This window comes from Dryas octopetala, chromosome 2 (genome assembly GCF_963921425.1).
Source record: "Dryas octopetala chromosome 2, drDryOcto1.1, whole genome shotgun sequence".
NCBI lineage: Eukaryota > Viridiplantae > Streptophyta > Magnoliopsida > Rosales > Rosaceae > Dryas > Dryas octopetala.
In genome coordinates this window covers 11,497,989-11,521,733 of record NC_141367.1, presented here as the reverse complement: position 1 = coordinate 11,521,733, position 23,745 = coordinate 11,497,989, and the positions used below count along the sequence as shown (strand labels likewise).

At 35.1% G+C, this 23,745-nt stretch overlaps 1 long non-coding RNA gene across 1 annotated transcript; it reads right to left on the bottom strand.

Annotated features, from left to right (window-relative positions):
- Nucleotides 1-11,325: 11,325 nt before the first annotated feature.
- Nucleotides 11,326-13,231, bottom strand: LOC147293096 (uncharacterized). The gene is made up of 3 exons (XR_015120782.1): nucleotides 13,028-13,231; nucleotides 12,895-12,940; nucleotides 11,326-12,447 (listed from the first exon to the last, which is right to left on the bottom strand). It is a non-coding gene; the product is annotated as an uncharacterized LOC147293096 (long non-coding RNA).
- Between the last annotated feature and the right edge of the window lie 10,514 nt (nucleotides 13,232-23,745).

The following is a 23,745-nucleotide window of genomic DNA, read 5'->3' as shown; positions in this document are numbered from 1 at the left end:
ATTTCAGTTTTTCAGCTCAATTCTAATATATATGGTTTTCAGTTTCAATTTTAAAGTATATATATACATACATTGTGGTATTCACATGTGTACCTATATAGATTGTGACATTGTCATTAAGATGATGTTGACAGTAATTAAGGCATAATGTCTGTGCATGTGTATAAAGATCTTGCTAATAAGATTTAGTGATCTTGCATTTGAAGAAGGCAAAATCATTAAGAATGACCGAGTTTACAAGTTTAATACTATGTAAGACACAGCTACTTTGTAAACCAATTTTCATTTTCATGCCTTGTAAATGACTTATGTGGGATATGGTATTGGCATCAATGACTATGAGTGGATTAAGCAGTTTAATGACTTAATTGCTTCTCATAATCTGGTGTTCAATATAATATCTTGACAAAGTTGAGCTAAGTCTTGTTAACTAATAAAACCAGCGCAAATTCAGATTACTTGCAGTATTGTGTAAATGTGACAAATAAGAACAATGTTTGTCCAAGTGGGAGAATGTAAGAATTAAATGGACTAATGCCTTGTTCTACTCGGAGTCAATATTACACTAATACTTAAGATACAAGTAATAGGTTTACTAATAAGACATAAATCAGGAAGTCCATCTTAAATAGATTACTTATCTGAGTTGGACTAGGCAGACTTAGTTACCTAAAGGCCTTATTCTATAAACAAGGCAATGATCCAACAAAGTCTTATATAGAGTCACAGTAGGATTGAGAATCCAGTTCACCTTGATAGGAGGAACTAAGATTCTAGTGATTCTCTATATAAGCATAAGTCCCTGATCACACAGCTATCCGAAGCCAAGAACAAGCCAAGAACTCAACCCTATCTGCGTGAGAGGCTACTGAAGTTGCTGTGCTGATTGGAAGACTTATGCCATAGGACTTAAGCATCTTCTATTGTTCTGCATGATGTCTTAATCAGGTTAGTGTTTCCTATAGTTCTGATATATGAACATCAATATTGTCACAGTGGAATTAAGTTATACTTGTATCTTTATGATGTGTATGCTAATAGATGTATTGCAGAACTTACACAACGTTCTCCATTGGTTGTAATTGTAGCTCAAGATCGGTGAGTCTGATAGGTTGCGAATTGGTGACACCAACAAAGAGGAAATGTTTAATGTAAAACCTCATAACAATGGTCCTTTGTAAATACTGCTAGCTCTTTTTCTTTGAACAAAATTCTTGCTTCTCAGACCTTCAAATATAATTGATAAGATTAAAACATTAACATTAAAATGATAAAACACATATTTTGTAATTATTAATAATAAAACATTAATAAGCTTACCCGGTCAACCTCGAAGAGCCCATTTTGCCTACGGTTGTCTACTTGTTTAAGACAAGAATGATAAAAAATGACTATCTTCTTGATTTGATGCCATTTGCACTTGACACTCTCAATTGTACGCTCGCCTAACGCTTCACCAGTAAACTCAACATACTTTTCATGTACTCTGTAATGTCCTAAAAAATAATAATAATAATAATAATAATATTTATGGGCTTTAAAATTGGGTTAAATTTCTAAGTTTGGGCTTTAGCCCAATTGTTTTACAAGAGATGAAAAGCCCAACAAAAAAAAAAATTTCTAAATGGATTTGAAGATAATACCAACGTCCATTCCCTTAATTACATATACATAAGTTTTTACACATAAGCCTTGATCAATGGTTTTGATTCTTCTTAGAGGGATGAGTCACCTCTAGGCAATGATGAGAGCCAATGAACTTAACCAAATTTGAGCCAACAAGTTGGATTATAAATAAAGGGCTTTGGTGTGAAGAGCTCACACTTAAGGAAGCAACGAAGAAAAACTGAACAGAGAAAAGAACAGAGGGAGGGAGAAAGAGAGAGAGAGAGAGAAAGAGAGAGAGAGAGAGAGAGAGAGAGAGAGAGTGAGTGAACTAGAAAGAGTTAGAGAAGGAGAGGTTGGAAACTCTAGTAAGGTTAGAAATTGAAATTTTATCTTAGAAGTTTTTCTTTAAACTTTCCATAAACTAACCCCTTTTTGTCATCTATGGTTTTTCTTTACTGTAGGAAGTCACAGCTTTTAGCCTCTATAGAACTCAAGGGGGGTATAAAGAAAGGTGAGTTTAAGGAACCCATGGAAACATGGGTGTCCTTAACAAATTTTTCCTAAAACTTGTTGTTTTATAATTTTATTTACACACCTTTCTTTTATGTTGTAAAACTAAAAATTTGGTTGTAGATAGCCTTATTATAGCCTTAGAAACATGTTTTGTGGTTTGGAATTGAAGGAAAATTGAAAACAAAGAAATATGAAAAATCTGAAAATTTTTCCAAAAAATTCGCATGTTCGTATGGCCTCCTTTCGAGCCTTATAACTTGAGTTTTAACCGTCCGTTTTTCATGTTCTTTATATGGTTGTAAAGAGATGATGCAGAGCTTTAAAACAAGTATAAGTTTGCTCAATTTGGTGAAGGTTTGATAGGTCAAAAGTCGAGTAAAAAATGAGATAAAAAAACTGGAAAATCTGGAAAGAACAGGGGTTGTTTAAAGAGACGATGAACAGTGGCCGGCCAGCCACCCCACTCGCACCGCCGGCGCGTGGTCGCGGGTGCGGCTGTTTCTGGCGACCGTTTTCGCCCAATTTTTCACCCTACTAACTCTATTTTTCGATACGAGTCTAGTGGTACAAGTTTTGCGTCAATCCGACACCTCTAAGTTAGAGTGTGAGTTACACTCTCCTTAAAAAGAGAGTGAAATAAATTTAAATTTAATTAAGTTATATCTAAACTATATTTTTTAAACTTTTTAGACCCGAACACATAGGAACGGACCAAGAAGGAACTCGTGCTCAAGAAATTAAGGTAGGGTCTCTATTTCCCCAATGATTGGACTATATTACAATTAATCCTTGTGTCATGTTGTGTGATTTATTTTCTTGTGATAATTTATCTTTATTACTTGTGATGTTATTTCTTCATTAAATGTATTAAGTGCATTATATTTGTGAATAAGCTTTTATTATTAATCTTGGGTGTGCACTGTGAAATTCCTAAGTCTGTGATACACTCAAATTGCGTAAGGTTAAATTATTATGCATGTACTATTTAATTTCTCTATACATGCATTAATGTTTATCTTTACATGCATAATCATAAGTGCATAAGGAAAGTGTGATTGTGAACAAGGTTATGAAAATGATTAATTGAGACACCAAGAAGAAAGGGAGATGAACTTGGTGGTCTCGTGATTTATTAGAGATACCATGGAGAAAGGGAGATGTACCTGGTGATCTCATGATTTGTGGAAGAATTATTGAAGAAAAAGTGGAATTAATTATATTCAAAATATTTGGGCTTAAAGGACGGACGGGTGTTGGCTCATACTTGGGACATTCGGGGCCATAGTGGAAGGATGCACGGTATGGGACGTGTAGGCCTGTTTGTCTTCGGTATGTGTCAACGGGAATGGTTAAGGAGTGAGTACACACATTCTCATTGCATATAATTGAAATCATTATCTGTATTTATTTTCTTTTACTGAGACATTGATTAAATGTGATAACTGGCCATGAGGGATCACTATACCCTACTGAGCCTTAAAAGCTCACACCCTAATAAATCATGCAGGTGACAGAAATATGACCAATGATGTGGAATACCCAAGGGAAATTTAGAGAATTTGCTGGAGTACTATGTTTTGTTTGTTTATCAATACATTGTAATATATATAAGAAGATAAACATCTAGTATGGTACTCTTGGAATAGTAGTTTGCTAAATAAAGTCTATTTTTCATTTTCACTTTACTTAGTCTCTTCAATTATTTTATATTATTATATTTTCTTCTCACGTCTTAATTGTAGAAAAAATTTTATTAATCTGCGATTAGAACGTAAGTCACGCTTCACTCCTAGATATTAGATTTTATTCAGGATTGGGGCGTGACATACTCAGACCTAAAATACTTTTCGAGTTTGATCCACACCAATGATCGGATCTTCGGAGATATGAACAAAAGCACGGCATATGGCTACTTCTTTATCAATGGAAAATGTGGCCTTTTTTTACTCATCTTTGATGCAAAATAAAAATACAAAATTGAATAATGTTATTCTTACCACATTTCTTATACCACATTCTTATACCATCTCACGTGTCATTACTTTATTGGACAAAGTTTTTCTTTTTCTTTTTGGGTTTTTCTTTTTATTTTTTAGTATCCAATGTATGAATGCCATGTAAGTTGCCACATAAGGTGGTATGAAATTATGGTATAAAAATGTGGTATATCTAGCACTACTGTACAAAATTTGTAGAGAGAGAAATGAACACTACAATAAGCTCAAGAGGGGCAATACACAAATGTAAGGGATGTAATATTGTGAAAATAACATGAGAGATATATATAGGATTTGTAAATATGTTAAAGTGAAAAAAAAAAAAGGTTAGCACCAACGATCAAAATTCAGACTATTGACCAATTAAATTTCAAAGCGCTCTGCTCCAGGTCCCAGCTTGTCTCGGTTCCAAGGATGTCAATTGGCAATAACTATGTCAATTTTTTGACTTGGTTATTGATAAGTCAGTTCAATAGTCAATTATTGATCTTCCATCGCAAGCATTTTTTCTTCCACAATGTCAATATATTAAACTGACCTCTCCTATTAACCTTGCATTGCACATGCTCTTTTATGGCACTTTGGTGTATAAATTAGCTATATCAAAATTTGAATCGAACATCATTTTACGTGCTATCACAAACAATAATATTTTGTCACACATTTCGTGTGTGTATAAGACTATTTCTAATTTGCATATACATAACTAACGACTCATTAAAAATTTTCACTTTCTATTTGGAAAAAAAATTAGTTTGATCTAAAATTCAAACAAAAATAATAAGTTAGGCTAAAATGAAATTTTAGAAAAAAAAATCATAATCACATATCTTCATCAGTTTGATTTCAAATGAAAGATGATATAATTGTCATGTGAATTTTTTTGTTCTTTTTTTTTTTTTTTCCAAATTACATATGTAAATATTACTTTTTTATAGTAGAAATTAAGAACGAAAAAGTAAACCATGTAGTAATTTTGAAGAACAATTTAATTAACTACATCTCTATCTTTCAAACTTAAATGATGAAGCATAATCAAGGAATAAAATTTTGGATTTCGAAGATTTTTAAATTTTGACAAAAATTAGACAGAAACGACGGAATTTGCTATCAAAATACAGAATTTTTGAATGAAATTTTACCATATATTTATTTAACATCTTATCTACTACATTGATAAAAAAACATTGAAGAAACCAAATTATATAATAGGTTTCATGTGATATGTGATGAATATAATACGGGCTGGAGACAAATACTGTTAAAAAAATGGTTCACTAATTAATAATTACATCAATAACACCTCAATTTTATTTATAGTACAATATTGCCACATGAATTACATAAGCAATTAATACCACATAGAGTTTTTAGGAGGTTGAAAATTTTTACTGTCTTCAGTATCATCATGTCCAGAGTAGGTGTAATGCGAAGAATAATCACCCCAATATACTTCTCGAGCATAATTTTGCATGTAATTGCCAACATGACAACCATATGGATCAGGAACCTATTGCGGTTGAATTTGCCCATAAGCATACTCATTTGAAGGGTTTGTCTCTTGTTGTGAGCATGAGTTACTATTAGACCCAACCGAGTAAGGCAAATGTGATGGGTAGAATATTGGAGGGTTTTGCCCATAATTGTAATTGTCACTTCCTACTCCTATAGAGCCAAAAGTGGTGGATAATGAATCCTCTTTTTCTCGTGCTAGACTCTCATGACCTCTTTGTTTGCAACTATAGCCTTTTCTTATGACACCAATTCCTGGTCCGGCACGCCTACTCCCATGATCCTCATCTTGTGTTGCATGTGTGTAGTTTGCTTCGATAGAAAATGAGCTCATATCCTCTTAAAAATGACTAGTGCAATCTTCATTTCCACCACCACCACTACATCTACCACTACCACTACCTCTACCTCCATTGTTGGGAGGTGTGCCCGATCTTGTGTCGAAGTTGCCAAATCGAGAAGGATTAATGGGAACTGACTCGTTACGATGTGTTGACATTGGTTGCATTTGTTCATCAAAACTCTCAGTAAAGCTCACCTCCTCATTTAGAACTTTGTCCACATTGATACCTTCCTGACGTGCTTGAGCTGCAATATCAGCATCTGGATTTCCTACATCATCATCTAAATGGACGGGCCTGATCCACTGATAAAGTTGGTTTCCCTCCACATCATCATCCCCTATAGCAACATCATATATATACAGCGGATCATATTCATCGACTCGATCCTCCTCTGCTTTCTTGTCTCGAAGTACAAGTCTCATGTTATAGTAGCAATATACCATCTTTTCTAACATACTATATGAGAGCCTGTTTCGTTGCTTGGTGTGTATAAGTGCGAAAGTGCTCTAGTTTCTTTCACAAGCTGATGATGATGTTGTTTGTGATAAAATTTTGATAGCTAACTTTCTCACAGTAGGCTCATCACTCCATACATGACCCACCATTCACTTGAAATGAAAAATTTGTTTGTGTAAGTGTAACTATAGAAATAAATAATTAAGTTAATCCAACTTATACAAGTACGATGTATACTCACTAGGAGACATTCGTGATCTAGTGGCTTTTGCAGCTCGCTCTCCGAACATTTTATGCGCATCTTTAAAATATGTAAACTAAATACAATACAAATTAGACAATATCAATCAAATATATAATTTAAGACGATTAAATTCTATAAAGTATTAATATTTCTCGTAAGGATTCTTATGGGCCTTATGACAAATTATTTTCACCTCATTTCCAAATTGGCCAACTTCTGGTGAATAGGGATCCAATTTGGAGAATACGTTGTGCACAGCTCGAATAAATTCACCATTATCTCCAACGCCAGATCTATATTAATAGCGAGGATTTAAATAATAGGCTGCAATCATGCATCAAGTAAATATAGAAATACATAATTAGTAATTTAGTACATTAATTAAAGGCTAAATCAATTAAAAAAATGCGGAACCAAAATAACAAATAAATTATTGGGTTATCTATTGCATGCAAATCGTGTTGTAACGTTTTAAACCATCGTTCATTGATGATTTTTATCACCCACCGTGCACTCTATTTTTTTTCTAGCTCTTCCTTCACGACACGCATCAACTCATAAATTGATTCCATTGTAGGATACACTTATGTGTCGACAATACGTAAAACTACATAGAGAGGTTCAAACAGACCGTAAACCTTATACATCAGTTGCCAAAAAAGAGTGATCAAGAACTATAATTTCAACCATCATGCTTGCATCTGAACGCCGGATATTGCTACGACCCCAATCATCACTAGTGAACAATTGCTTCAGTCCCATCATCTTACCATACAAACTATCCAATGCAATATAGTTTGTAGCAAATCAGGTAGCACCAGGACGTACAATATCTTCCTTCGTGATCTCTCACATCTTTGCCAACAACCAGTTATGGTTGTAAATATAATTCTTGATCATTCTGGCCTTTTTAATCACATTAGCAATCTACTCTTTCTTCTCCATCTCTTCAAACATTAGATCAATGCAATGTGCTGCAGACGACGTCTAGTACACATTGTATTTGTTCATTAACTTCTTACCTACTTTGACAAATGCGAAACCATTGTCAGTCACAACTTGAACAACATTCTCCTCTCCAACCTCCGTGATTACATCTTTCAGTAGCCCATATATATTTATGATCCTTTACACGATCTGAAGAGTCAACGGACTTAAGGAATACCGACTTCCCTTTTGAGTAGGCTATGAAGTTTATGATAGAGAATTTAGTTGGACTTGTCCAACCATCGCACATGATTGTGCAACCATAAGTTGCCCAATCGGTCTTCAATTTGTTAACATGCTCTTGCATTTCTTTAAACTCATGGTCAAAAAATCTGGTGCGTATTTGATAGGATGTTGGAGGTTTCACTTCTACTCCTATTACCAAATTTTTGAAATAATGAGATGTTGTTGTTGAAAGAGGAACATTTTCAAATATGAAGAACTTGTTGATCAAGCATTGCATCTCATCTTTGATTGACCCTCCAGAAAAGAGATTTTTTAAACTCTTTTGGTGTGCTTGAGCTGCCTTGTACAAGCTTGGTGGTACTTGAGGTGTTGGTTGTGGTTCGCTCATACTTGATCATCTTCGCATCTGTGCACCACTACTAGACCCAGAACCTTGTCCCCTATTTGGGACTTTATGTAAGTGTTCCTTCTCCCATTCTGCTGCTCTAGAGGCTCGAAGTGCAGCTCGAAATTCTCTTCGCTCTTAAGGCCTCATATCATCATTATGATCTTCATCATTCTCATCCTCATCCTCATTCTCATCATCATCATCGTCACTCAGCTCAATCTGACATTGTTCTCGAAGCTCTTCCTTGAGCTCTTCGATTCGTTGTAATTTTTTTTCTCTTTTGGTATTGTTTGTGTTGCATCCCTGCAATGATAAATTGTTTCACTTCTGGTGGGACACTATTACATCGTTGCACATTGTTTCCAGGACCAAACCACTAAGGTCGTATTTCAGTCGTGTCACTCCAGCACCCTTCATAACAAGGCCACAATATTTGCATATTGAACATTGTTTACTACCTGGTAGTGGATCGGCATGATCCCAAGCTGGATCACGTGATCTCCCTCCGCTGGCCATTGAATCATAAATTCCTAATAACAAAAAGACATACACTGATAGATACACAATAACAATTAACAAATTTCATATTAATATCATATCAGTATATCACCAAAGAATTAATATCATATTAGTATATTACTAATTTCATATCATATTGATATTAATATTACCAATTGGCAATTTCATATTACTAATTTCATATCATATAAGTATATGTATATCACCAATTCATACAAATTATTAACAAATCATACAAATTTCATATTAATTTCATCAATTCTAAATTACTAATTTCATACATATTAATATATTATTAACAAATCATACAAATTCTAAAATTCCATATTAATTATTAACAAATTATACCAATTCCAATTCCCAATATCAACCAAAATCAAAATTCAAAATTCAAAATCAACCAAAATCAAAATCAACCAAAATCAAAATACAAATTATACAAAATCAAAATCAACCTAAGAGCACCGAAAAAAAAAATCATACAACTAAAATCAAAATCATATAAATAATAAATTATATAATTATACAATGTCAATAATTAATTATTTATAGCTAGAACTCTAGAAGACCCATAAATTTGATATACTCATAAAGTCATAAGTCTCATATACAGAGAGCCAAGTCAGCCAACCTCCCAATAGTTATTGAATTAAAGTTGAGCTCACGGGAAAAGAGGATTAGATATTTAGATTATAGATTTATAGTTATAGACTTATAGCCTTATAGGCTATAGCAATTACAAATTTACAATTAGCAGGTTAGTGAAGTTACTAAGTTAGCAACTGTACCAGTGTTCCAAAGCTGATCTATGCGCAGGGGAGTAGGCAAGCTTTGAGGTGGCTGGGGTAGGACAGCAGGCGACTGGGGGTTACGCCGGTGGGCTGGGCCACCGAGATGTGCCGGAATTGGTGAGAACTGAGAAGAAAGAGAGAATCACCAATGAGATCATCGGTGAGAAAAGAGAGAGAATAGAGAATCGGTGATAACTGAGAAGAGAGAAGAGAGAGAGAAAGAAGAAAGAAGTCCAGCAAGAAGAAGACAAAGGAGAAAGAAAGAGAATCGATGAGTTCTGCGTACAAATCGAATTTCTACCTTTCTGGGTACTGAGTAAGTAATAAGTTGTGGATTGTAGGAAAATTTTGCTAAATTTTGACGAAATTTCTCTCAAATTTTTAAAAAAATGGCCTTGAAGAGTGTTCGAAATTTCGAACATTTCAGCGAAATTCTCACGAAATATTTATGGAAGTGTGATAAAATTTTGGTACCCCAAAAAATCAAAATTTTCAGCGAAATTTCGCCGAAAATTTTGAAATTTAACTCCTTGAACATAATAAGTCACTTTAATTGCAATATCTAAAATATATATACTTGCACAAAAAGATACATTTTCTTATATTGAGTGATAGAGTTTCTCAATTGGATATATTTAGCTAGGGCCATATGATATAGTGCATGTCCCTGTGAATTCCACAAAGTTAGGTTTGGGTGGAATAAATTTTTGTGCTTTCTCCAAGGTTTGGTGAATTTTTAGGATTATTTTAAATTTTTGTGCTATCACATGTCAAAACTCATTACAGGATATAATAAGAAATGTGAATCAGATGCTCTGACCAAAAACTTTGCAAGTCTTCCAATCCTGGGACATCTCCTTGTTTATGGAAGGTGAGAGATTCCATGTTGCACACTCACATGCCTCCATATGTGTGTCAATGCACCCAACGTACACATGTAACTCATGCTTGATTGTCTTGGTTCATTTTGTGAAATCAAAGTACACTGAACACACACACAAGACATTGGTGGTATCTCAGGTCTAAGGACTAATCAGTATTTATCATAACAACAGAATTCCTATTCGACATAGCGTAAAGCTCTATGTAGGATTCTTTGTTCAGTCAATTCAATGGACGTGTCTCCAAGTATGCACCAACATACCGACTCCAGTGTCACTACACTGTGGCATAATACTCTCTAACCTAGAGTAAGCAAGCGTATGTGTTAATCTTGACTTATTGGAATGTTAATGTCCAGTTAATATTCCTTTCATCAACTAAGAACGTTTAGTAATCTAAGTATCCGATAGCATAAGTCTCAATGGTCTCCAAGCTCATCATGTTTGACTCTTAGATTTCCATAGGGCTTTATTCACTTACACAATAATCTTAGAGTTCCAGTGTAGTGAATAATGTTTATGCCCTATTAATGTAAAATTCACATTAATTAAAATACCCCTCTAGTCACTTCAACCAAACTCTTTTGGTTAACCAATTATCATTGGTTTAAGGGCATATTTCCAACACTTAAGTAGTTCTAATTATACATATATGAGAAATGTATAAAATGTTGGCCCTAAACTAGCTCACTGATGCCGGACTCCATAGCGTCAAACATAAAACTTGGGCTACATACTCAGTTCGTCGTAGGTGTTTTCGTCTTCATTATCTTCACTACTCCATCATCCTCGCCTCCCCATGACCTGTAAATAATTTTACAATCAATAGGTCAACACAATTTTGAAACAAGAATTCAAATTGTTTCTAAATCCAAATGATTTGGTTTTTGTCACGCCCCGAAACCCAGGTACGTAACAGAGGCACCTATCTTGAGAATACCTGAGACTACAACAACCAATCCCCCGGTGTTATAATCCCAAATATCCACAAAATAGGTTAAGCCTTTTGGTTTAGTAAAAATGGGTTGGATCAGAGTGCTTGAGTTTGCAGCGGAAAGTTTATTCAGAAATAATTAATTTATAATTAAACCAACCCTCGGAGCTACTATTGTTTAGAGTAACTTCAAAGAAACTGTTTATATAGACTCGATAATTCAAAAGTAGACAACCCAAGGACTCAGTGTATATACAAGATATGACCAAGGGTATATAAAGATAGTAAAAGGACACCAAGGACCTGCCCAAGGAAATATACTGACTAAACAGGAACACAGGAGTTTGACAAGCTCGAGACCGCACCACCACCCCCTTAATCGAGGCCGTCAAAGTCCACACGCGCAGCACCTGAGAGGGAGAAAAACAACAATGTAGGGGTGAGCATCACATACGTTCATTGCTCCCCCTCAGGGAACTCCCTGCTAGGTTTGAAAAATAGTTTGAGATAATTTAAAATCGAATGCACAACACAAACCAGTTGTCAAGCTTTGTAAGACGAGTAGCATGCTCACACAATTTTCAAAATACAGTTTTCCGGGCCCAAGTTCAGAATCATACCTGTTGACCAGCCGTTAGGGCTAACTACCCTCTCACAAAAACATAACAAAGTCCTGCAGTCATTTGACCGGGACAGGGTAGCGAAAGTGGCCATTTCATGGTTGTACCGCCTAGACTGGCCTCCCAAGAAGGACAATCGACCAGTCCGTCCGTACAACCCCTCATGAGGTTTTGGGGATCGAAACCCAGGGTCTACCGTAAGGGACCTTTCACTCTCAAGTCAAACACAATAACAATCTCACGAGAATATGCATAACAGTCATCATTCTCATCATCATAAAACCAAGCAGATATGCCAATCAAAAACATGCATCTTTATCACACAGTATTTATTATATAGTACATGCAGGAAATCCACTAGTCAGAGTGTGTTGTCCCCCTACCTAGCGTCCAAAGCTTTTGCCTGTTTTCGAGTACAAATCACAATTTGCCACGTCGCAACGATCTCTTTTAGGTAACTGGAGTTCCTAGTTTGACAACAACTGGTGTTAAAAACGGTCTTCACGTAAATCGATGACCTTGTCTGTTAAGACCAGGTATAATTCAGAGGTTTGGCACTAGCGTAACTGCTAGGCTTCTCTGAATTCTTAATCCGACATGACCTTGCACCCCGAGGCAAACAGTCATGTCAGACCGTGTGGTTTCTATATCTATTTTAATTTATTGTCGAGGAGGTTGATCAGATATGAACCTACAACGTGACCAGGTCAGTGCATGGGGAAACTGAGGGAGCTCTGGCTCAGTACCCAACGCCTGTATGCTCATGGACTGACCTTAGTCATCACGTTATTTGGTTACCACTGATATGGCCTCAATATTTATTAAGTTCATTTGATAACAACAGTTAAACAGCGTTTCGTCTATAACCACAACTTAAATAACAGCAGGTTAAATAAGCTGGGTTGAGGGTATACCTGTTGAAGACTTCCCACGGGCAGAGTCTCGGTACTACTAGACTTGCTAAGTAACAAGATTAAAAGAACCTAATTAACAAGAGATTAATTTAACAAAATTTTAGCAGAAGTTCGACAGGGATCAAGAAATTACCTACGGAGCTCAGAAATGATTTTTTTTAAAACTTCACCAAAACATAGCCTTCACACTACTAGAATTGAAGAGCTCGTCGCCACGATCGCGTAGGCGAAATCGGATCGTCGATCGGAGCTTCAGAACTCAAGATAAACTCAAAACAAGATTGAAGAAGAGAGAGAGAAAGGAGGAGAGAGGAGAGAGAAGCTCTCTCTTGGGAAGCGTGCGGCTGAATTGTGAGGAAATCAGCTGGGGGTGCGTTGCTATTTATAGGGAGAGTGAGTGAGTCAACTCGGTTGACTCATCCGAGTTGACTGGGTTGACTCAAGTCAACCGTCATAACTTTGACCAATGAGAAATTGACACGTGGCGAAGGCTTTGACACTTGGCTGCACATGCAGCCATCAGATCTTGCTGCCATGCAGCGATGGACGCCCCAGATCGTGCCACGTGGCGCGATCTGGTGATTTCCTATTTTATTTTCTTTTTCCTATATTCCCCAACTTCAAAAATTATTTAAAAATAGCTCGGGACTCAGAAAAATACCCCGAAAAATACTACGGACTCGTATCGACTAGTACTAATTAACTATGAGGTCAAATTACCAATTTGCCCTTTATAAAAATTTCGAAAATTTCAAGCTCCACAAACTAAGAAAATTTAGGAAATTCATAAAATAATCTCTCGGACTCAGAATAATACGAGACTTGCACCGTTGGGTTCGTGAGTAAAAGTACTACCTTTTAAAGTTCTAACTTGGGTCAAAACCCTAGTCAAAATTGGTCAAACAATTTAAAGCTCAAGGTGAAAAAAAATTAGATTTTCTAACAAATAAATTCTATAAAACCTTTTTTGAAAATACGGAAAAATCACAAAATAAATTTGAAAATTTCCGGGTCTCACAGTTTTAGTGAATGATAAGTACCTAAAGATTTCATCTTGACCCTCCTGGCACACCTTAATGGATCATGCTCAAGCCTGCATCAGGCTCCACTCTTTTAGATCTGAAGTCAAAATCATCACCCAATGCCACACAAATGTTATTCATGACATAAATGACCATGTATTCCAGCAACAGGCTTTCATCAACACTAGTGACTCCTTAATGAAGGATTCATAAGAAGGCAAGAAAGAAAGAAATAGCTCAGTGAGCAGCACTTCATTCTTTTCAACGTTGAATCGCACAAATTCGATCAATTGAGAGTGCAATGGTAGTGTCTCTGAAGGACAGTGCATGCTCATATACTTAATCTCCTTCATGCATCTGTATTGTACGTATGTGTAGAGGAGTTTAGAGAGCTCACTTCGCCTCTCAGGTTCGAGAGGACCCCAAGGCTTATGCAGGCAAATGATAATTTCTCTGCATTCAAGGATCTGCCTTACTCCTTCCGAGATCTCAAAGACCAGGGAGGATAGCATGATTTCCTTGACTTTTCTATTATCAAGGTATTGTCCATGATAATAAACTCTATCTTCTTCTTGAGGTTAAGGACTCTCTTTAACCTCATGTACCATTCCTTGAGGATAAGTACCATTCATGCGGATAAGGATGCATCAGTCTAGGATGTAAGCAATTTCCTTGAGGTTAAGGACTCTCTTTAACCTCATGTACCATTCCTCAAAATTAGGTTCAAACAGTGGCACTTGATACAATTCAGTTAATGCAACCTCAAGTGGCATGACCTATTTTACAAACATATAATGGCAATATAAGTTGTGCGACCCCGAAATTTTCAAAAATAACTATTTAAATTTTATTTGAGAAAAAAAAAATTATTCTTATTTGTTTCCTTTATAAAATTGAAGTGGAGGTTTGCAAAAATATTTATTATTTGAAACATTTATGTTTTAAATAAATTACTTTAAAGTTGACTTATTTTGACCAAAATAAAAGTTTTAGTTTTTAAAGAAATTTTTATTTATTTGGGTAGAGCACGAGACTACAAGCGCGTAGCCACGAACGGTACCCGAATCAGAGTTACGGTTAACAAGCTAGTTACTGTGTTTTTTAATTTGAGTGGTAACATCGTAATTTCGCAACCTAGGTTTTATTAGGTATAAAGCCATAACTTCAGACATTTCATTCATTTCTCTCAAACCCTAACACAACATCTACACCCTCTCCTCTCTCTCGTTTCTCTTTGTTCTCTCTCCTCTACTTTGAGGAATCTTCAGTCACCTTTCCGTCGTCTGGCAATCAACGGCGACGAGACCACCATGAAATGCATGCAATGTTTTGGACTAGTTATGAGAAAACTACTTTGAAATGCATGCAAATGTTTTGAACTAGTTAAGCATAGGATCAGTTGTTTTGGTGATGTTCACCCCTACATAATTTCATAAGTGCAGGAAACCCTAGGAAACCAACATGGTTAGCATGGTGGAACTTTCGAATTCTAAAGAAGGGAGGAAAAACAGCTGGAGAAATAGGTTACCAAGTATACAAATCCCAACACCTCCGATATCTCATTATTCAAGTGAAGAAAAAGATCCCATTATGGATGAGTGTTTTATAATCCATTTCTTATTTTACCTTTCATTTCTTTTATCCTTTGAATAAACTACGAAGGAATAGAATGACTCATTATGTGTTTCATTGTATAATCTTATAACTCGGTTTTAACTTAAGAAGTTTTAATGAATTCCCTTGTATTTGAATGGCTTCACTTTGTGTATTTCAAAGCAAGGGTCAGTTTTTCATCTCATGAATTCATTTACAAACTTATTAGTTCACTACTTATGCAAAGCTTCCACTAGTTGCATCTGTTTCCACCAATGTATAACAATACATGACGTCTCTTACTGAAATGTTTGGTTCATTGTTATCAGCCTTATCCCTAATCCTATGTTGGTTCTAACAAGAATAACTTGGAGGAAGGTTCTCCAACTATTTGGGACTAGTTGAGGTGGATGGATATCAAAGTAATTGAATAATTCCCTAATGGTTCGATGCAAAGATAACCTAAGACCAAACTCAAAAGGTTGTAAGTGGAAACATATGGCGTCTTCAAAGTAATGGAGACACTTATGTTTAAGACTAGGGGCAATGAAGGTAATATCGTAATTTCAGTGATAGCGTTCGAGCTCTTGGACATCCTTTTCATTGGCATAACTGGCAATGTGATCGGCGATGCACGATGGGTACCTGTGAGGAAGAACCCATTCAAAAACGGCCAACACCTCGATGTTTTGTTGTGAGGGAGAATTTAAGGGAACTGCGGTCAGGATTGCTTCAAAGTAATCTATGTTGGGGATGAGGATTTATTTGGTTATGCTTTGAGGATTTTGTTTTCTCTAGAAAAGGTGAATCTTGGTAAGTAAAAAAGTAGAGTTTTAGCTTCCTTCTTTGAGACTAGAACATTATAGAAAGAATGGGGTGACTGATGAGCCAATTGGACCATTTGACTAAGACAGGCTTGGCCCAGAATTGATTGGGCCTTACATTGTACTTGTATTATATATGGAGCTAGAGCTCATGATGGATTAAAACTAGAAGAAGACGGTTCAGATAATTACAATTTAGTTTGCAATTATCCAAAATAAATGATTAAGCAGTTAATGAGTTGGATGGTTATTATAATTTAGTGAGTCGCTTAAAGAGGAGATTATAAATACTTGGCTGAAGAAATAATAGAGGTATGTGAAAGAAACCTAATAATAATACATCATACTTCTCGATCATAAATCTCAAATGGCTAACTTAAGCATCAGAGACCCTTTGAGGAGGAAACTCCCAATGGGCTATAGGCCGGACTCATTTAGTCATTTTGTAGACACTATTTCAAGCGGAATTGCTTACTTATACAGTCTTGGAAATTTCGAGCATCATTAACCATTATGGAATAAAATTGCTAAACAACACTGACCATAAAAAAAATGTTCGCAATGACTATTGTATAAAATAAAAATGTTTCATTGATTTTTATGGAATGACTTGTTATCATAAATAGTCCCTTCGTCTAATTTTGTTTAATTTTTATGGCAAATAGTCCCTCTGTCCAATTTTGATAAAATCAATGAATTATCAAATCAATGATTTTTATGGACTATTCTGTTTCATTAATTTTTATGGACTCGTTTTAACTACTACTATTTTTATATGGAGTCAAATTATCAAATTGACGTTTAGTATTTTCTAAAAAATTTGAAATTCCTAAACTAATTTCTATAAAATTAAAATAACTTTTTGTTTTAATTTGACCTAATATAAAAATAGTACTAATTAAGACAAGTTTGTAGGAAGTTTCGAAGAATTTTTCCGAGTCCCAAACTATTTTTTGGTGAATTTTCAAGTGTCTAGGGATATAAAGATATATTTGCCCTTGCAAACATGGTATTTTATAAGGGTGGGTTCGGTACGGTAACCGTACCAAACCTTTAATACCGCATGCCGATCGAAGGAGGTCGGAATCCTTTTTTTCGGCTTCGATATCGTACCGCTAGAATGCGGTAACCGCACGTACTTATTGGTACGGTACGGTATCATACGGTTTCAGACGATATTGGTAATACCGAACACATTTTAATTGGGCTAAATTTTGAAGCCTAAAATGCTTTTCAACAAAAAGTAAAAATATGGATTCAAAATTTGATTTTCTGGGCAACTCTATATTTTTACTTCACATATCAATATGTCATCCATAATTTCATACAAATATACAATACCTTAACAAATCCAAGTTTCTCACACACATACACTGATACACTTAACCTATGAACAATTAGCAAATTAGAAGGAGGAACTAAGAACTAAGTAATTTAAGTTTTACAAATTACTAAATTATTGGACCAAGAAAGGGAAAGGGAAAGGGAAAGGGAAAAGGAAACTTAAGTTACAACCTTGCAAATTACAAATTACAAACTTAAGTTTAAAACTTAAATTATACAAATGAAACAGAAATCAAGTAAGCAGGCAGAAATCAAGCTCTGCAGCTGAGAAATGGTAGATGGAAGGCAGCAGAAATCAAGCCCATCTTGGCCTGCACATTGAAGTTCAAAACCAAACCAAGTAACTTAGTAACAACCTGCAAACATAAATCATCAAAATACCAAACCAGGCAGCCAGCAAATTGAACATAGAAATGTTAAAACAAATAAAAACCAAACCAGGCAGCCAGTAAAATTGAACATGGAAATTTTAAAACAAATAATAACCAAACCAGGCAGCCAGCAAGTACCTCAGATTTAATCATGTAGTAGTAGAAGGAGGAGGCATAGGCATGGCACTTGCACTGGGTCCACTGGGACTTGCACTTGCACTTCCTTGAATCAAAGTGGAGGCTGCATGTAAAATAAATTACAAACTTAGAACACAGAACAGAACAATCAATATAATTTAAATTGTATTGAAATTTGTATTAAAATTTGAAACACCAAAATCTTACTTGCTTCTATTTCTTCAAGATCCTTATAAAATTCAACCTCTTCGTCCATTGGTTCCTTGTAGAAGCTAAATTCTTCGGCTCTAAGCCAATCATTAGTACACACTAATGCCTCTACCATTTTTGGAGTCAATGACGCTCTAAAAGGATCAACAATCCTTCCTCCTAGGCTAAAAGCATTCTCACTAGCAACGGTAGAACTTGGAATTGCAAAGATATCCTTGGCAATCTTTGCAAGGATTGGATATCTTGTTGCATTCACTTTCTACCAATTCAAGATGTTGAAATCAGCCGATGTCGCACTTTCAAAAGGATCCAACAAGTATTTATCCACTTCATTGGATACTTCCACAAGTCGTACGTTGCTCAACCCTTTGTTGTATAAGGACTCTCCACATGTCGGCTCCTAGATCTTCTTCTACATCATCATCAGCCATCTCAACCCTTACCCGACCCACTACATCTCGGGCAGCTTGACTCTCATTGGTTCCACTCACTTTATACTCATCATACAAAGAAAACAAGCATTGTTTAACCTCACCCACAACTTCTTCAACCCTAGATGGATCGGCTCCAATATTGGAGAATGATATTTTAATCATTTCAAATTTAAGTCTAGGGTCTAGTGCTTCGGCTACAAATACAAGCTTGTTTATTATCTCAAAACTCCCCCAATACTTGTCAAATTTGGCCTTCATCGAAGAAGCCACCCTTTGCAATGTAGGATCTCTTACATCACTCTCTTTTTTCATTATCTCACTTTGTAACCCAACCATTTGTTCCCAAATTATGGGTGAAGTACAAGTCTTGGTGGCACTAAGTTTCAATGTTATTTGATAAAATCTTTTAAGAAAATGCACATAGGCTTTTGCCTTGTCCCAATCCTCATCTCTCGGGGGCCCCACTCTCTTAACTAGGTTTCTTGATGCATCCTTTTCATACTCATTAAAATAACTCACAAAAGGAGCCGATTCCTCCCCCATCCTTTTGAACACCATCCTATATTTGAATGCACTCTCAAGCATCTTATAAGTGGCATTCCACCTTGTAGAAACATCCATAGGCACATTTGCCATCTTGTCCATGCACTCTAAGATGGCAAATACCCTAAACTTGTCTAACCTAGCTGGGGATGAGTGAATATACTTCACACAATTCCTTATTCCCTCAATTGAGCTATAAAGCTCCTTCAACCCATCCTTCACAATTAAATTCAAGATGTGACAAGCACACCTCATATGCAAGTACTTGCCATCAAGCATTAAAGTTTTTAATGCCTTGAACCGTTTGGCCATGTACTCAACAGCCCCATCATTTGTCTTAGCATTATCCACTGTAATGCTAAACACCTTATTTATTCCCCAACTACTCAAACACCCTTCTAGACACCTCCCTATATATTCCCCCTTGTGACTTGTGATCTTGGTGAAATTAATGATCCTTTTATGCAAATTCCAGTCACTGTCCAAGAAATGGGCAGTGACTACCATATAATTGATGTTTTGGATCGAGGTCTAAGTATCGGTTGTGATACTTACCCTTTGGTCACCTATCACACTCAATATCTTAGCCCTTTCCACTAAGAACAAATCCCACACTAGGGCAGCCATCTTCTTCCTATCGGGCATCTTGAACCTAGGTTGAAGATCTTTGATGAAGGCTCTCCGCCCTTTTCCCTCAACTATCCTAAAGGGCTGCTCATCAATAATGATGTATTGCACAAGCATTTGTTCATGTCTTTGTTGGTTAAAGGACCAAGGAACCAAAGGAACACCCATTGTCTCATTTGTCAATAAAGGTTGAGTAAGATCTCCCTTTTCATATAAAGAACTAAGCTTGCATCTATCTAGGTGACTTCTCAACCCAGTGGTCCCATTCTTTCTAGAATCAGCAGGTACCTCCTTTTGGCAATAGTTGCAAACCCCCATGGTATGCTTTACCCCCTTATCATATGTTTTTTGGATTTTCTTGTAGTGTTCCCACACAATAGAACCACCCTTTTTCCTCTTTCCTCCCACTTCAGCGACTGTTTGGGGTTGAGATTGTGTTTGGGATGAAGGTTGTGTTTGTGTTTGGGATTGGGATTGTGGTACAAACCCTAATGAGGCACCTAGTGTATTTGATTGGCTAGAGGAATCCATCATATCCTAAAACAGAGACAAACTAAGCATATAACAATCCACATTTGCACATTGTTAAGTGTTAACAATCACATTTCAGCGAGCATTGTTAACAATCCACATTTGCACATTATTAACAATCACATTTCAGCAAGCATACATTGACACATTGTTAACAAACGTCATTTTAACAGAATCAGAAACCTTACACATAATAACCTGAAACCCTAACCCCTTACACAAAACTACAGAAGCACAAGCAAGCAGCACAAACCCTTAACCCCCAAAATCAAAATCACATATTCACATTACACAATCCCATCACTTCAATTTATTCAAAATCAAACCCAATTTATGTCAACTAAGACAAACTAAGCATATAAACTAAGTTACTAAGCCATGAAATATTGAAATCCATATACATGATCGTTGCCACCAGCCAGCTTCACTCTCAATCTCTTAGCAGTAAGCAACTAAGCACTAAGCAACACGAAGCTTCAACCTTGAAAGGAAACCATGAAGATCAATTATATTTCAAGCCATTTATATATGCATATTACAAACCCTAACCCAAAACCCTTAATTAATCCATAATTTTAAAACCCTAATTGAGAAATTATCCTAATTCGAAACCCTAAATTGAAACCCTAATGAATTCCTAACAAACAAAATATAAATTGAAACTTTGAAACCCTAAATCTAAACCCCAATAAATTGAAACCCAAAAAACCCCAATTTGAAACCCTAATTGAGAAATTACCTTCTAATTGCCTTGGCGTGGGTGATTGGGCGGTGAGACAGAGAGAGAGAGGCGACGAGTAATGACGGTGGTTAGACAAAAAGAGAGGCGACAATGGTTACTGGTTAGACACAGAGATAGGTGGTGATTGGTGAGAGTCGTGAGACAAAGAGAGAAAGGGAGAGAGGGAGGCGACGGTGGCTGAACTGGTGGTTTAAGGTGGTGGTGGGTCGTGTTTGGGGTCTAAGATGGTGGTGGTGGTGGTCGGAGATGCTGTAGTGGTGGTCACTGGAGTGGAGATTGTGCAGTGGTTGGGAATTTGGGATCGCACAAAGAGACTTCGAGAGAGAGAGAGAGAGAGAGAGAGAGAGAGAGAGAGAGAGAGAGACTTCAAGAGTGAGAGACTTCAAGAGTGAGAGACTTTGAGAGTGAAACAAAAAAAAAAATCTGTTTTGACTTTTGACTTTTGTTTAAGTGGTTTTTTTTTTTTAAATTCATTGATTATTTAGATTTTAGACATTATGAAATTAGGAATTTATGAATAATAGGATTAGGGTATTTTGGGGCTTCATTTGGGGTTTGGACTTTGGGGTTTAGGGTTTTTTGGGGTCAAATTTCAATTGGGGTTTGGTTGGGGTTTGAAGTTTTTTATTTTTATTACATGTTTTTAAATTTATAGTATATAGTTTATACTTTATACTTTATAGTTTATACTTATAGTTCGTAGTTAACTAGTTACTAACTTACTATATAGTATATACTATAAATTTATAACTTATAACTTATAAATACTAAACCCTATAATTTATATGTTTTTTAAATTTTTATAGTATATAGTTAATACTTAATAGTTTATATGTTTTTTAATTTATATCATTAATTATATCCTAAACCTTAGCGTATAGCTTATACTCTATACTTCTATAATGTATTAATGTATATAGTATATACTTAATAGTTAATACTATATAGTCTATATTACTTTACTACTTTATACTTTTATAGTATATTAGTAAATAGAGGAAATTACAAATTTAGTCCAGTTATTTTATACCTAGTTCAATTTTGGTCCACAATCTTTTTTAAGTTCTGTTTTGGTCCACTAATTGTTTCACTTGTTCAATAAAGGTCCAGATTTGTTTTCTCAAATTTGGCCTGCTTTTTACCCTATCAAATCTCACCCAAATTTAGCAAATATATACTTGTTTTAAAGCTATGCATTTCTTCTTTACAACCATATAAAGATCATTCAAATTGGAGTTCTAAAACTCAAGATAATTGACCCTAAAGTAGGGTACCCAAAACTGCCAATTTTTCAAATTTCACCAAATCTCAATTCTCTTAGATTATAATACTCCAAATTTGTTTTTATGACTAAAAAATGATGAAATATAACTTATACTTCAATTATAATTGAAGAAAACACAACCCAAAAGATTTAAAGTCACAAATCTGGACCTTTATTGAACAAATGAAACAATTAGTGGACCAAAACAGAACTTAAAAAAGATCGTGGACCAAAATTGAACTAGGTATAAAATAAGTGGACCAAATCTGTAATTTCCTCTTAGTAAATACTATATACTATTTAGTATATAGTATATAATATAAGTTATATAACTATATATTATTTACTATTTACTATTTAGTATATACTATATTAGTATATTACATTATTACTATAATATTATATACCAAGTTATCAAGTTACTACCAAGTCTACCAAGTTACTAAGTACCAAGTAGCAACTATGAATTATAAATTTATAGTATTAAATTATTAGAAGGATATAGTGATATACTAATATACATTATAAGGGGGGAAATTATTAATAGGATAAAGTGATATAGTATTAAATGATTAATAGTATAAATTTAATAGGATATAGTGATATACTAATATACATTATATACTATATAGAATTATAGATTATAGTATATTAGTATATACTATATACTATATAGGGTTTATAATTTAGTATAATATTAGGATTCAGGGTATTTTAGTATTTTTTACTCTATTTGTTTAGGGTATAGTATAGAAATGTATTTTATAAATTATATAGAAAGGTATTTTTTTATTTAGGGTATAGTATAGAAGGGTATAGTATAGAAATAATCAAATAAATGTATAAAAATGAATTATTTAAATTTTTTTCAAATTGAGGTTCGGTATCGGTATACCATCGGTAATAGATTTCGTAAGCCGGTACCGTTACCGAAATCACCGGTTCGGAATGAAGACCGACACACCAGTATCGGTAACCGAAATTTGCGGTAATGTTCGGAACAATTCTCGGTCGGTTGTCGGTAATTTTCGATTTTTCGGCATAAAATCTCAACCCTAGTATTTTAAATGAAAAATTAAATAAAATTGGACGAAAGGATCAATTGATGTTTGGTGGCAAAGATGAGGGATGACATTGAGTGAAATGCACTTTAAAGACCAAATTGATGTTTAAGTGAAAGTTGAGGGACTATTTGTAATAAAAAGCTT